Here is a 14808-nt window from a genome sequence, read left to right on the forward strand (position 1 = left end):
CATTGACATGAGGAATTGAAGGCATGTAGCTATCCGGCTATCCAGTTCTGATGTTCTCGAAAGGAAGCAATCCCACAGAGTTCCTAGTGGTTGAGAAAGTGAATGATATAAAAGATCATTCTGATATTCTTCTGGGGGTTCAAGTGATGGCTTCTGGTAGCTCCGGACAGCTCTCGTTTGCATTGAGATCTCCTCGGTGGCTCTGGTTAGCTCTTGTTTTGATTGGTAACCAAGGCAGAGATTCCAAAGTGCCCGTAAATTTTCTCCTTTCCATCCATCTTGCAATCCATGGAGTACGAGGCCACTGTACTGTGGAACACCTCAAGAATACACAGATGGATTAACTTCCGGCAATTTCTGGAGGAAAATCACAGGAAATGTTCCTTCAAAGGCTGGGTTGGATTCCACCAGGAACGACATCTCCAGAAAAACACTATTCCCTTGCATATTTAGAAGATTTTCTTCACAAATTCACTAAATACTATCCCAAGGAACTTCACCAAACGCTTTTCTCACTTTTTCCAGTAGTGAAACAACAAATTTTCGTGAAAAACAGTCAGAAGAGGTAGAGACTTGGAAATGATGGCAATCTGTCAAAAAAATTTTTGATGGAAAATAAAAAACCCAATGTGGAGGCATTTTTCTTCAAAAATTCCTTCAAAAATATGAATTTTTCTTTAAAAAATTCTTGAAATAATTCTTGATGAAATCAGCTCCAATGTGTAGACACCTTTAAGCTAAAATGGAATGTCAAACTTTTTATTATTTTATTTAAATTTAAAATTCGTCGTAAGATTTTTTTATTATTTAATACTTTACTAACGATTTGTAATTTTCAATATTTTTCAAGTTCAATCGATCATCCTGATTGCAAGTCATTGTTGATTGGAAACGTCCGTGAGCAGAAGCTGGAAAATTATCACCATATCTGTTTTATCGAACTACTTTTCTTCAAAAATTCCATCTAGGAGAGACCTAAATAGTATCAAGGTAAGAAAATTGATTTTTTTTGTAATGCAATAAGAATTACATAATTTGTGAAAGTTAGCATTGATCTTTACAAAGAAATATTGGACCTCGCATAATTTTTTTATTATAAAAATGTTAATTATATCAACTTATTTATGTTGAATATGTATTTTCAATTATCGCTTTGGAAAATATCATACTGGAAAAGTTTTTAATTTCATTTTTATTTTTATTCTTTCTTTTATCAATCGTGGTAACCGTTGAACCGTTCACTGGGAAAAGGACAATCATTGTCTTTTCCATGGAATTGGAAAAGTGATTCGCAGATAGCAGCAGAACTCAGAGCAAACAGTAAAGGACGTAAATCTGCAAAACACAACTTAGAAAAGTGAGCGCTGTAATAAAAGTAGACGAGGAGCACTACCACTGATCAAGTAAGTTACATTGAATTATTAAAAATTATTAACCGCCATTGGTGAAAAATAAATACTGTAGCCCTACAATTATTACCTGGAATTATAATTATTACCAGAATAAAAAACGAAATTCTACTAAAGTTTTGAGAAAACAAGATTCTATAATCAAAATTAATTTTTTATGATTAACATAAAAGGACATCATATTATACGTATAAGTTTTTTCGAGACTTATTGTTGGGTTCTTTTAAAGATTATGGGATAGGACAATAATTATTTCCACCACTCTATTTTCAATAGTTATTTCCGCTATTTCAATAGATACCATATAGATTCAGATTTTTAATTCCATTTAATTTTATTTTCTGTCTTTCAGATTTCATTATGTCATCGTTTATCTTTACTGGGCAAAAGACAATCAGTCTTTTGAAGTATCTTATTTCTTCTGAAACTGGTAAACACTATTGGGAGAAAGCAGAAGAGCATACATCCAAAAGCTGAGAAGAAGACTTCACGAAACTACTAGAAAGTCGTGCAACACCCCATAGAAATTAATGTAATACAATTTTATTGTGAATACACATTATTTATGTCAAATAAATTTATTTTTGAAATCATAGCAAGAGTTTTTTAAATATACCCTGGTACTGTTATATCTACCCGAGGATATTATTTGAATTAATGTGGACGAATATCAAAGCAAACATATTTGCCATTGAATCTATGGTAAAGAACATTTAAATATACCAAGGAAATTTTTAATTTTACCCATTGTGTATTTAAATTAATGGTAACTCGTAGTTAAAACAAATATTTCTACTATTGAAACTATGGTAGTGTTACCCAGAAATTTTTGATTCTACCCATGAAAGTGTTTAAAATCCACTTTAGAAATAAAGTGCAAATGTATTTGATTTAAAAGACATGTTTTCTTTTCAAATACAGTGCCATTCAAAATAAATACAAATATATTTGTTGTGGCTATGATTACTGCCTTTCAGATCAAATGTAAAAATATTTGAAGTAAACGTCGTCTGTATTCAAATCAAATAAAACATTAGAAACAAATGTATTCTACCATTGGGGCCAAAATACCCATAATTTCATTTGATTTTACCCAGAAAAACATTAATACTACCCATAAAATTTTTCTCGGTGTAAAGAAACGATCGAGGCGATAGTAAAATTGTTAGGTTATAGTAAGGTTTGTTAGGCGATAGTAAAAAAACAGAAAGTCTAACTGCGAATTTCATATGCTAAAGCGGTCTCCGACTTAAGTTTAGCACACTTCTCGAAGGTTTCAAAATGTTAATTAGCAAGCAATTTAATTAGTTTTTCAGAATTTAATGGACTATTTATCCTTAATATCTTACCCCTCATACCGCTCCTACCTTAAGTAAAAATTTGCCAAAAAAATAATTACTGATAAGCCGTAAGGAGGCTTAATGTAATTGTAATCAAAATAATGATCCGATTACATTTCTATCAGTCTCTGACTAATCCCTCTCTCGACTTAAACCGAGAAACAGCTTAATGAGTAGGAAATTGATGAGAATTTAGTCAAATCAATATTTTCATTATAATCACGTTACGCTTTCTCTCGGATTAAGTCGTAGGTGTGTCTAGGGCATTAGGTCTGAAGCCCGTATAACATTATTTTTATGAGACCTTTGTTTCAAGCCACTTTGTGGCAAAATTTGTATTTCCTTGGTGTCACATTCGTCATTCTCCTCATTTCTATTGAATTACTAAAGTTTCTATAATTCTGTGGAATAATTTCAATAGACCGGATGCCATTCCATTGGTTAGAGATAATTTAAAAGTAAAATACATACATATGCTCATTTAAGAGAAACATGCAAGCGCGAAACTGACAATAAATTAATTTTACCCTCATATTTTACTATTTGCTACCAAAATGCAACTTATATAAGATCAATTTCATGCACAACAACATTAAATTTTACATGAGTATTTCCTTTTGTTATACCTCTGATAAACTTTTAGTCACTTTCCGAAACAATTACAAATTTTACTTCAGAGCGACTTCAATGAAAATTACTCTGATGAATTCGCTTTTGCAGCACAAATTGCAGAAAGTTCTCACGGTAAAAGTTCTAAAAGTCTGCTAAAACTAATTTAAATTTAATTTTAATATATGTATACCACTGAAACAAATATTATGTGTCATTTCGCAGGTTTGCTCAAAGTCCCAGATGAAACTTTTGAAATCAACAGTGACACAGCTTAAAATATAAATGGTGATTGATTTGTATTGAGAGTTGCCAAAATGGCATAATTTATCAACTTCAAACCAATAAATTAGAATTTATATTGGGGAAATTTTCATTTGTCGAGGGATAATTATTTAGTAGAATTTGTCTAAAAGATCATTATTACATATTATAATAAGAAAACGTTAAATTACTAAAATATCAAGTGTTAAGTCTTGGTACGGCATATGAATTTCAAATTATTACTATTACCCACATTAAAACATTTCTCTACAAAGTTTGAGTTGATCTGACAAAGTCATTGGTTCTTTCTTGGAGCACAGAAGATAATATTGAGAAGATTTTACTGCTTAAACTCTGCAGAGCGAGCAATATAATCCTTCATTTTTTTCATCCCCCAAAATTGACACCTTCCACCTCTCGGGGACAAGTTTACTCAAGATATCTTTGCGTTTCAGATGATTTCTAAGAAATGATGTCACGCTCTTTATCCGTCTGTCAGTACATTTGGCCGTTCTCGTGTCTAGAGGTCAAACGGTTAGAGATAGAGACATAGGACCTTCGAGCTACCTCCCCATAAATCGACCCAAGGACCATTAATATGCCGGGATTGGGAAACCTCGTATTTTACATTTCGTATTTTACATCTTCGTATTGCACATTTCGTATTGCGGAAACTTCGTATTTCAGCACATTTCGTATTTTACCATTTCGTATTTCACATTTCGTCTTTCATACATTTTGTACAAAAATTGAACATTTCGTCTGCCATACATTTCATACAAGCATATCAACCAATAAAATAATAGAATTGTAGTTTTATAAGGTCAAGGGCGCTATGCGCCTCGGGTCTAAGTTTGAAGTCGAACATCATGCTTTTTAATTATTCATTTATTTAAAATTTTTATGTAAATTTCCAACTGCTTCAGCAAATATTTCAAATTTTACCACCAAGTCTGAGAAATATTGGTAAATGTTTACAATATGCTCTTAAAACCCATTTGAGCCTTTTATTCATAACTTTATCAAGACATTAGATGGAGATTTTATAAAAGGGAAACGTGACCGTTAAAATGGATTTTATAATAATTCCTTAAGTTTTTTTTTTGTAGATATATCTTGTGTAGCCGGGCTTTTGCCCTGAAAGATTCTTTATGGAGACCAAAGCTTTTCGCGGCCAATTGCCCAGCACCGCCCAGGCTCTGTGCCTCCATCCGATCTCTTCCAGGCCATGTTACCGACTGACTGACAGTTATCTCTTGTCTTATCTCCTGTTATCCTGTTAACCAAGACCAAGCTCACAGACGACGAGCAACCGAACCAGTAAAGGGCCTTGCTTGGAGCGGGAGGCGGGAAATATGAAGTTGCTGCGAACAGGGAAGGGATAGCCGAGCCATTGCCGCTCTGTATTATTATTATTGGATATGAGATGGAGGTAGTCCAAGTGAACATTTCGTCCTTTAACACCGTGTATTTTGATTTCGTTAAAACTATTAAAAATTGACTAGATTTCGAGCAAAAATCACTGAAGACTAATTGGACATGAATCACAGAACCAAGTTTTACCAATTTAGAAGCCCCATTTAATAACTTAGGCCCCATTTTCGAAGCAAAATATCGGAGTCCATTTGACATTTCAAAATTTAGGTTATGTTTCGTTCTTTTAGCAATTTTAATCATTTCTTGGACTGTTTTCACTAGTTTTTCATCACTATATGTTAAAAAATTATTTGTTTTAAGGAATTTGTGTGGTAGTTCCCCCGACACCTAAAGCTTAAAATCTCCCGCTTGTGGCATTCTTCCGTTTCGTGATGTTATCATCGCCGGCTAGCGCCGCTTGCTCGGTTCGATCCTCGCTCACCCTCAGTGTTAGTCGATCACTAGACAGCGAGAGAAGAAGACATTCTCTCCAAAAGTTCGAGAAAGGAGTTATCTTACTGCCCATTCAGTCAGATTAGTTTCGGGAACAAGCGAAGAGGAGTTGCGAGCAAGTGAGAGCAAGCCCCAGTTCTGCCTACACGGCGGGCAAAAGTGGATTTTACCTCCACATTTGAATGTTATTTTTTCACCAAAACTTAAGAAATTATCGAAAAACTAAGAAAATGTGGGAGCATTTCGCATGCAAACAACTGAGCATTCTCAAAGTCGCACACTAACGCAGCTATCATCAGCAGGCTGTCATACACGCTCACTTCCCTATCCTTATTCAGAGCGGCAATGGCCGAGCTCAATTTCGCTATCAGGAGGAAAGTTTCTCTAACACTTAAAAATTTCTATTTTTTATCACATAAACTGCAGCCTATTTATATATTACGTTTTTTTTGCCAAACATTTTTTTTTAATGAAATCCGTACAAGAAAAAGTATGCGGCTGTCGAAAATTGCATTAAAGTAGCCGTAAACGACTATTCGAACCGATCTATAATTAAATTTTTGCGCGGAATTTCTCAAAATTTTCAGTTTTCACTATCTTAGCAATAAAATTTTTCTATATAAAGTAAAATTTACGAATTTTATTTTCTTTCAACTTCGTCGTATTCCACATTCAGATATGAAAAAAACCAAAGGCACGGAAACAAAAATATAGAAAAACAAAACGAAAGAAATAAAAAGAATATAAAATAAAAAAAATAAATAAAAACGACACGTCTGACACAGGGTAAGGGGACCCAGCATTGAGCCATTAATTAACGCCCTGGTTTAGGAACTATTTCAGCCCTAATCAGCAAGGTCTGAGCGGCGGTAGGCCCGAATTAAGGGCAATGGCTCGGCTATCCCTTCCCTGTTCGCAGCAACTTCATATTTCCCGCCTCCCGCTCCAAGCAAGGCCTTTTACTGGTTCGGTTGCTCGTCGTCTGTGAGCTTGGTCTTGGTTAACAGGATAACAGGAGATAAGACAAGAGATAACTGTCAGTCAGTCGGTAACATGGCCTGGAAGAGATCGGATGGAGGCACAGAGCCTGGGCGGTGCTGGGCAATTGGCCGCGAAAAGCTTTGGTCTCCATAAAGAATCTTTCAGGGCAAAAGCCCGGCTACACAAGATATATCTACAAAAAAAAACTTAAGGAATTATTATAAAATCCATTTTAATGGTCACGTTTCCCTTTTATAAAATCTCCATCTAATGTCTTGATAAAGTTATGAATAAAAGGCTCAAATGGGTTTTAAGAGCATATTGTAAACATTTACCAATATTTCTCAGACTTGGTGGTAAAATTTGAAATATTTGCTGAAGCAGTTGGAAATTTACATAAAAATTTTAAATAAATGAATAATTAAAAAGCATGATGTTCGACTTCAAACTTAGACCCGAGGCGCATAGCGCCCTTGACCTTATAAAACTACAATTCTATTATTTTATTGGTTGATATGCTTGTATGAAATGTATGGCAGACGAAATGTTCAATTTTTGTACAAAATGTATGAAAGACGAAATGTGAAATACGAAATGGTAAAATACGAAATGTGCTGAAATACGAAGTTTCCGCAATACGAAATGTGCAATACGAAGATGTAAAATACGAAATGTAAAATACGAGGTTTCCGCGAACCAATATGCCTCTCATCACCTCCTGTCACTCGAAAACCATATTTTTTTTAGGATCGCTCGAAATACGGATACAAGTCTCGTCTTCTGAAGTCTAAAAAATCACAGTGTTCGTTGCTACCCCGTGTTCCCTGGTGCTCCAATTTCCAATTATGTTAGAAAATTTGTGTGTTTCTTTATCACTAGGTTTAGGTCACGCCCCAAACCCCTTTTAGTACCTATGGGTACCCAGAAGTTGAGATTTCTTAACCTCATTTTTCAAATTGAGATATGTCATTTTATTGGCATGACCCTGCCAGAAAGTTGTGGGCGTAGCGTAAAAGTCCTGTGTTTTGAAAAATTGCTAAATTTTGTATTGTAAAATTTATTTCGAAAAGCACGGATCTTTTTGTAGCTTTAAATAGAATAAATGTAAAAGTTTAAAATTGAAAAAAATCCTAAGAGGTAGGTAGGTAGGGGCAAAGGGATAATGTCCCTTGCTCCGCCCACTTGTGTGTAGTGTCTTTACACAAAGCCCTTATTTTTTCACGCAATAAATAAATAAATAAAATAAATAAAATATTGTTGAATATTTAAAATAACAAAAACAAAAGTTAAAAATATTTCTTTTTAAAAAATTAAAATATTTGCTTTTAATGGTTTTAACGGTTAAACGCTTTCAACGGTTGCTTTTAACGCTTAAAATTAGATTTTGTTTATAGACTACGTTTCATTAATTTTCTATTCAATACAATAAATTTAGAAATATTAAATTAAATACCCTATAAACTCCTGGAGAGGGCTTGAGCTTAAATTATTTTAAAACATGATACTTTACGATGTTGTATAATTTCCTATTTGGTATAATGTGTTCCGTTTCTAGATTTGAAATAAAAGACAATTTTAAAAGAAGTTTTACCACTCTTTCATGACTTTGAGCCGCTTAAATCTAATGGGGTCACTGGGTTATTTTATTTTATAATATTTATTTTATTATTTTAATTTTGTTTGCAATGAGTTTGCTCTGCAAATTTTAAGGTAATTTTTGAATCCAATTGTTTGACTGGTGGTTATATCCGTCATGTGGCAACGAATGCAAATTCGAGAATAATAAACCCTCTACGATATGGTTTGTGGGGGTTGTATATTTCCTGCGGGCGCCAGGATTCTTGTAAAATTTCACACAAAACACCGTGAAATTTCATGTACGATTCCATAGTAAATGGCCTGAACAAAAATGTGTAATTTAATTTGGATGGGAAAGTAATTGGCAATTTATAGCCCTGGCGACAGGTGGAAACTTTATGATGTTGTTCAATTTTCCCTTGGGTAATGTTCTTTTAGAGGATATCATTTAACATGGAATTGTGTTTGTCAATTATTTCAGTGTGGGATGATGTTTGCTTATAAGGAAAATGGGGATTCAATTAGAAGCCATAAAAGGAGACCCTTTTAGCTCAATTCAATACCTAATAAAATACTTGTATCGATTTCGACATCGTGACAATTTGATTTCGGTAAATCTCTTTTTCTCGGCACCATTAAGAACTGAAGGTGACACAATTTCTCATACAAAATAAGTGAATAATTGAAGGTGTAATTGTTGTATGTTCCAGAAACAGTTCTAAATTCCTTCTGTTTCAATGTGGGTTAGCGCAAACACAATGACTAACTATTATATCTTACAAGTAAATGTGATGTGGTGAATGGCTTATTAAATATTAAGAGAGACCGTGGCTAAATTTGATTATTAAACAAGACTCGTAGTGAGACATTAAGCACTGAGAATTGTGAAATGCTGCATGAATAAACGTGTGACAATGGTTCTCAGAATAATAGTACAGTCTTCAGAGTGAAAATACCATTGGGGTGTGCCCAAAAATTCTGAACTCGATGGGAATGCTGATAAGGAATTTTCCCTAAGTTCTTCGACTGAGATTTCGAGGGCACTATGCTTGAAAGGTGAAAGAGAGAAAAGCCAACGACCGTCTAGTTGAGCTTTCCTGGAGATTTACACCCTCGACCATCGTCATAATTTAGGGTGGTTGGGAGAAGAATCTGGGAACTTGCAAAGCTCACGAACTTCTTGAGTATTTGCAATTTTTAGGTCATACTGTGAGAGAAGTAAATTTAGAATTCACAAGAAGTACACTGAATTAATTACTAAATTATCAGTTTAACCAAATACATAATATAATGTAGACAATACTTAGTAGTACTTTACGCTATTTCCAACTTTTTCTTTTTTGAAATTACAATTGAACTCCAATAATGTCAAGCTCCAAAAATTTTAAACACTATTTTAGATTGAAATAATATGTCAAATTCTAGATGCCAAACTATTTAATTACCTTTGTTAAAAAAAAGCACCTTATATGACTTTTAACGAGTGAACTTTAGTAATTACGACCACTAATAACATAGAAAATTTCAGAAGTTGTTCAACAATAGAACCATTATGGCAGAATATATACTTTGAACATTTTAATTGAATTCTGCAATAGATTATAGGATACTACATCATACAAAAAAAAATTATAATTTTTTGTTTGCAAATATTAGTAAGTTCAACTGGAAATTCACGAAATGTTCGTAAAATGAATCGTAACCTACTAATATCCAATTCACAATACAGGAGGATCCCGGATTAGACAAATGCGTTCTTGCCAATCAGTAGGATAAGATGGGGTAATTTGGAATCCTGTCTAATTTGAAACAGTTAGATTTCTTAACATTTTTAGATGTCAAAAAGAAAAAAGGGGAAAAACAACGTCCACTCAAATGTAGTCTTGTACTTCTTTGTGATTTTCTTTTTCTCTTTTTTAGGGCTTCAGAACTAATATTTAATCATATGGCGTAACTTCTTAATTTTTTATTAGATTATTAGAATAAACTTTAGATTAGGTTTCAACCTGATATGAAAAATGACCACAAGATCTTGAAAATTACATTTAAGATTTTCAGGCGTACGGGAAATGGGTTAAGCCTCTAGTCTAAAGCGGTCTTCAGACTAGAGGTTTGGCCCAGTTCCCGAAGGTCTCAAAATCTTAAATAGCGAGCAATTTTATTGCTGTTTGAGAACTTAATAGGTAATATTATATCTTTATTAATCCAATCTTAAGTTAAATTTTTCCAAAAAATCATGTTTGATAAGAAATTAAAGCTGTTAAGCCATATGGCTAAGCCTCAGGTATGAAGCCCATATAAGAGTCCAAATATACTTAGGCTGGTTCTCAAGAATATTTAGACTGTAAGATGTGGTAGTAAATATTATTATTTAAAAATGTCATACATTGAAGGCTTAGGACTTTGGGACCATGGATGAGTCCTTTGCATAAATTTCCTTTATCTCACCCTTTACCGGAAAATTGCGCAGCTTAAATATTCTCGAGGATTAGCCAGAGTCTTTTTTGGCCCTAATACCCGAATAAAGAAATCTTATTAATCGGAATCTTATCGAAGAATCATTGTTAAAACAGAACGAAAAAGAATTATATTTTGAGGGATTGAAAATGGAAAAAAATAGATCACATACGATCCATACGATCCATACGGTAATACTGTCCGGCAACCATCGTGAACAAGAACCGGGGAGCGGCTTTTTAGCGGTGGGTAAACCATAACTTATGTTGAGAAATGTTTAGAATATTCAGATTGAAAAGGATAAACTTTTCTCTTTAGAATAATCATCCACTGATAAAAATAAAAGGATCAAATTGATCCAAATTTGATCAGGATTATCAGCAAAGGATGGATCTGGATTTCAAACTCTGATTGCACATTTATCATAATAGTACAAGTTAATTTGATCCATCCTTTGCAAAAGGATCAAATTTGGATCAAATTGATCCTCTTTTTTTTACCAGTGTCCAGGATATATTTATTCACGATATTTATAGTCCTTATATTGATTTCTTGGATTATTATCTCTTTTTAATAGCTCCTTATCAGCAAATTGGTAATCATTTTGGAATATTAAGCTAGTTTACATAGCCTCAGTCCAAGATATAGAGCAGAAATAGTAAGGAAACTCAGATTAGATTAAAAAGCTCAACTTATTTATAAATCTAGACATTCTGTTATATGGTTTCTCTGTGCAGTTTTTGAAATATATATGTTAACATATTGTTACTCTCAGCAAAAACTGTATAATATACAATTCTTGTAGAAAATTATTCGTCCTTTGAGACAAAAATTCTCTATGCAGCACCCCAAGCCCCCAAGTAACTTTTGCGTCGGTCAATGAGAATCTTGATCCAAAAGGTATTCTCACAAATATTCTGTCCATTTGCACAACTCCTCACTCAAAATTCATTTCTCTAGCAGGTTCGTCCTTGAATTATTCACGAGTATTCCACTCTTTTCACCACAATATCCCCCCTCGTTTTGGAGTTTCTCTGTGAGAGTTGCCTGAGATACAGGGAATTTAGCATTCATATGATGACTTCTTTTGGCGGAAGAATAGAAAATTCATCATAGTTCTGCAAGTGTTTGCATAACCAAGACCATAAACCAGAACGAGGCGCACTACACATTAGTAAAATGTTTATGAGTATGGTAGAATGTGTAGTAATAGGAAAAGAAATGCCATTTGGAAAATTGCAAAAATGTGCATTTGGCTCTCTGTGATATCCATAATGCTTCTTTTATGCAAATTAGTCTCTTCCGTCAGTGATTTGCAGATGGAGATACTTTTACCGCATCCAAATACCCATAAACAAACAGATGCAGAATTTCCACCCAGCATTCAATTGTTGGGAAGAAAGAGAAAATGTCAAAGGAAAAAAACAAGCATTTTTGTATGGTTTTTCAGCAAAAGAAACGTCGAAAAAAGACTAACAAAAAGGCGCCGAAATGTGTCAAAAATAAAATTTCACTGTCAAAGATAAATCGGTTAAATCATTTGTCTTCCAACACTCTTTTTGGGGTAGATTTACTGCGAAACCACAGCTCTTGAAGTTGGGTTAAATAGATTTAAATGTTTTCGATCAAATGCAGATGAATTTGAGGAAAAAAAAAACCTAATGTTGTAGAATGCAATTTTCTAAAACTTATAGTAAGCCCTTGCCTCGGTTATTGTCGTTTACAATTTAAGAATTAAAATAAAAATGTATTTAAAAAATTTCAGAATTTGTTTTATTTTTTACATTATAGATTGTTTATTTAATTGAAAGTATATCCCTGTAACTTAATATGCAAAACACTGACCTAGTTAGCGAAAGGTCCCTAAGTCAATTCTGAGTGGAGGAATGATTAGGAATTTTTATCGTTTCTGCTTCGGTCAAGATTGACAAAATACAACAAATTGAAATTAAGTTTACAAAAAAAACATTCAATATTTTTTTTATATTAGGGAAACTAAATATAAAAAAATTATTTAGTGGAAGATATTAATAATCTTAAAAAGTTAATCTTAAATCTTTTCTTTCGCATTCCATTTTGCTTTGCTTAACAAATCAAATTTATCTTCTGTTGAACGAAGAATAATATTTAAAATTAGAAATTGTGTAAAATAGTACTGTAATTATTTCATTTCGGACTTCCGAAGGTTGATTTTTTTTATTTTAGCGTTTATGGCGATACTCGCAAGAGGTTTTTATTTCCCATAATTTTTCAATTTATAAATTAACTCCTTTTGTTTGAAACTGAAAATCGATTAATCGTGTAGAGACCTAAAATTAAGTTTGTCTTGCCCAAAAACGGGCTATTTCAATGGCAAGTGGACTTGCCGACATCAAATATCCGAAAATCGATATCGACTGTCCACAAGAATCAATTCATGTAGGAAAAATGAGTAGACATCTAGCTACGAAAATCTATTTTTAGCTAGTTAAAACTTGTATCTATATCTTGGAAGAAAATACTACGAAATAGACAATCAAAATAAAAGAGATGGCAAAGCGTTCCAGCTTTGCGGAGTACTCAAAATCGAGTGAAATAGATCTCGTGTATTATTATCTTTTTCCATGATTTTTGAGTTCATTGCATGCAGGCTTACCACTAATTAAATTAATACATAAATAAAAAAAAAATCATTCCGAAACAAGATATTGCTTAAAAAAAAGAACATTTTAGAATATTTTAGCATAAGTAACAAGCATATACAGACAAACAAATGTAAATTTTAAAAAAGTATATAATTTACCGGTACTTTACTAACTCATTACCAATTAAGTTCGATGCAAATGGGTTAGAAATTTCAAGATTTTTCAAAAAAATCCAAATTTACGTAAATCGGTTCCACAAGAGGCCTTCCAAAGTGATAAACTTTTACCATCGAAAATTCTATATCGAAATATTTTTCGAACATTGGTGTCTAAGGACGAAATATTTATGTTGAGTATCTCCAAAACATATTCGACAATGAAAAAAAAATCTAGGAGCCGTTTTCGAAATAAACCAAAAAATATGGTTTTGGAGGGGGAGGGTAGTGGGGGGAAGGAAAAAGATTGTCCTAGATAAGATTGACTGATGGGGGAGTCGTCGAAAACTGGAAATCGATATCTTTTATCGTTTGGCCTCTAGCCGTGTCACAAGTTGAAATAAAGTGAACAATATAACTGCTCTCTCTTTGAGTCTGATCAGTAAAAATAGGTGCTAATTTTCATATAGAATAATTTTTCCTCAAATAAGATAAAATGGCTGGAACTGGCACTGGTTTCTTGGACCCTGCACGTACTTTTATATAGTACTTTATAGAATAACTTCGTGCATTTTTAATTAATAAACTCCTTACTTAATTGATGTAAAGCTGTATGAGACCCACAAAAAAAACTTCGTAATGATATCCTCTTTATTTTCTGGAAATCACTTTCTTATGGAGACTCTTTGTGGACGGAGCTATCAAATGATTTCAAGAGTTAAAAGAAAATCTCAGAGTCGCACTTTTCACTAACAAGGGCCTATAGACAGGAATTTAGTAAAATGAGGGCCACATTTTAAATTATGTCAGTTGGTAGGGGAAAACGCGATACCTTTGGATGACTCAAGCTTCGGACAATTGGTTTTTTTCAATGTTTCTGTTGAATTTGACTAGTTACTCTTATCAGGAAATTTGAGGCAATGAACTAGCTATTAAAATATTATATTATAATGGGTCAAAATCAATAAAATATATTGAAAAAAATAGTTGTTTATAGCTGGTGTCGTCCGAAGGTTTGAAACATTTTTTTCGAATGCAAAGAAAAAGAGTTTTCTTGGAAAATCGCGCCAAAAAGAAACTAATTTTAATCCAATCTTTATTATTTGAGCTTATTGAAATTTTAAATCGTTAGGAGATGTTTGTCAGTAAATTCTGTACTTCTATCCATTTTTGCACCATTGTTTTTAGAATTCTTTGTTTAGGGAGCTGTTAAACTTTTCTATTAGTTTATTAAAGGTTTAATATTTATTGGCTTTTTTTCGTAAAGAAAGTAGCTTGAATATTCCTTTAAAATACTTTCTAAAGGAAAATTACCAACATTTTACCAAAAATTTACTTATTTATTATGGATTTACTATTATTTGTAAAGACGAAAAGACGAAAACATTTCCACCAAAAATTTTCTAAACGAACTGGCGCCTACAAAACTGTTCACAGAACCGTTTTTTTTAAATAAATTGATGAACAATTAGAAAATTCAAAAATTGAGAAATCCCTATTTGATTTCAATTTTGAGGTCGCT

General features: G+C 33.0%; 1 protein-coding gene and 1 long non-coding RNA gene across 3 annotated transcripts in view; one reads left to right on the plus strand and one right to left on the minus strand.

Annotated features, from left to right (window-relative positions):
* LOC129804169 (protein FAM135A) overlaps nt 1-14808 on the minus strand; it is a 76096-nt gene that overhangs the window by 51026 nt on the left and 10262 nt on the right. The gene's annotated exons all lie outside the window — the stretch shown is intronic.
* LOC129804178 (uncharacterized) lies at nt 804-1789 on the plus strand. Its single transcript, XR_008751944.1, has 3 exons — nt 804-990; nt 1252-1403; nt 1762-1789. It is a non-coding gene; the product is annotated as an uncharacterized LOC129804178 (long non-coding RNA).

This window comes from Phlebotomus papatasi, chromosome 2 (assembly GCF_024763615.1).
Source record: "Phlebotomus papatasi isolate M1 chromosome 2, Ppap_2.1, whole genome shotgun sequence".
Taxonomy (NCBI): domain Eukaryota; kingdom Metazoa; phylum Arthropoda; class Insecta; order Diptera; family Psychodidae; genus Phlebotomus; species Phlebotomus papatasi.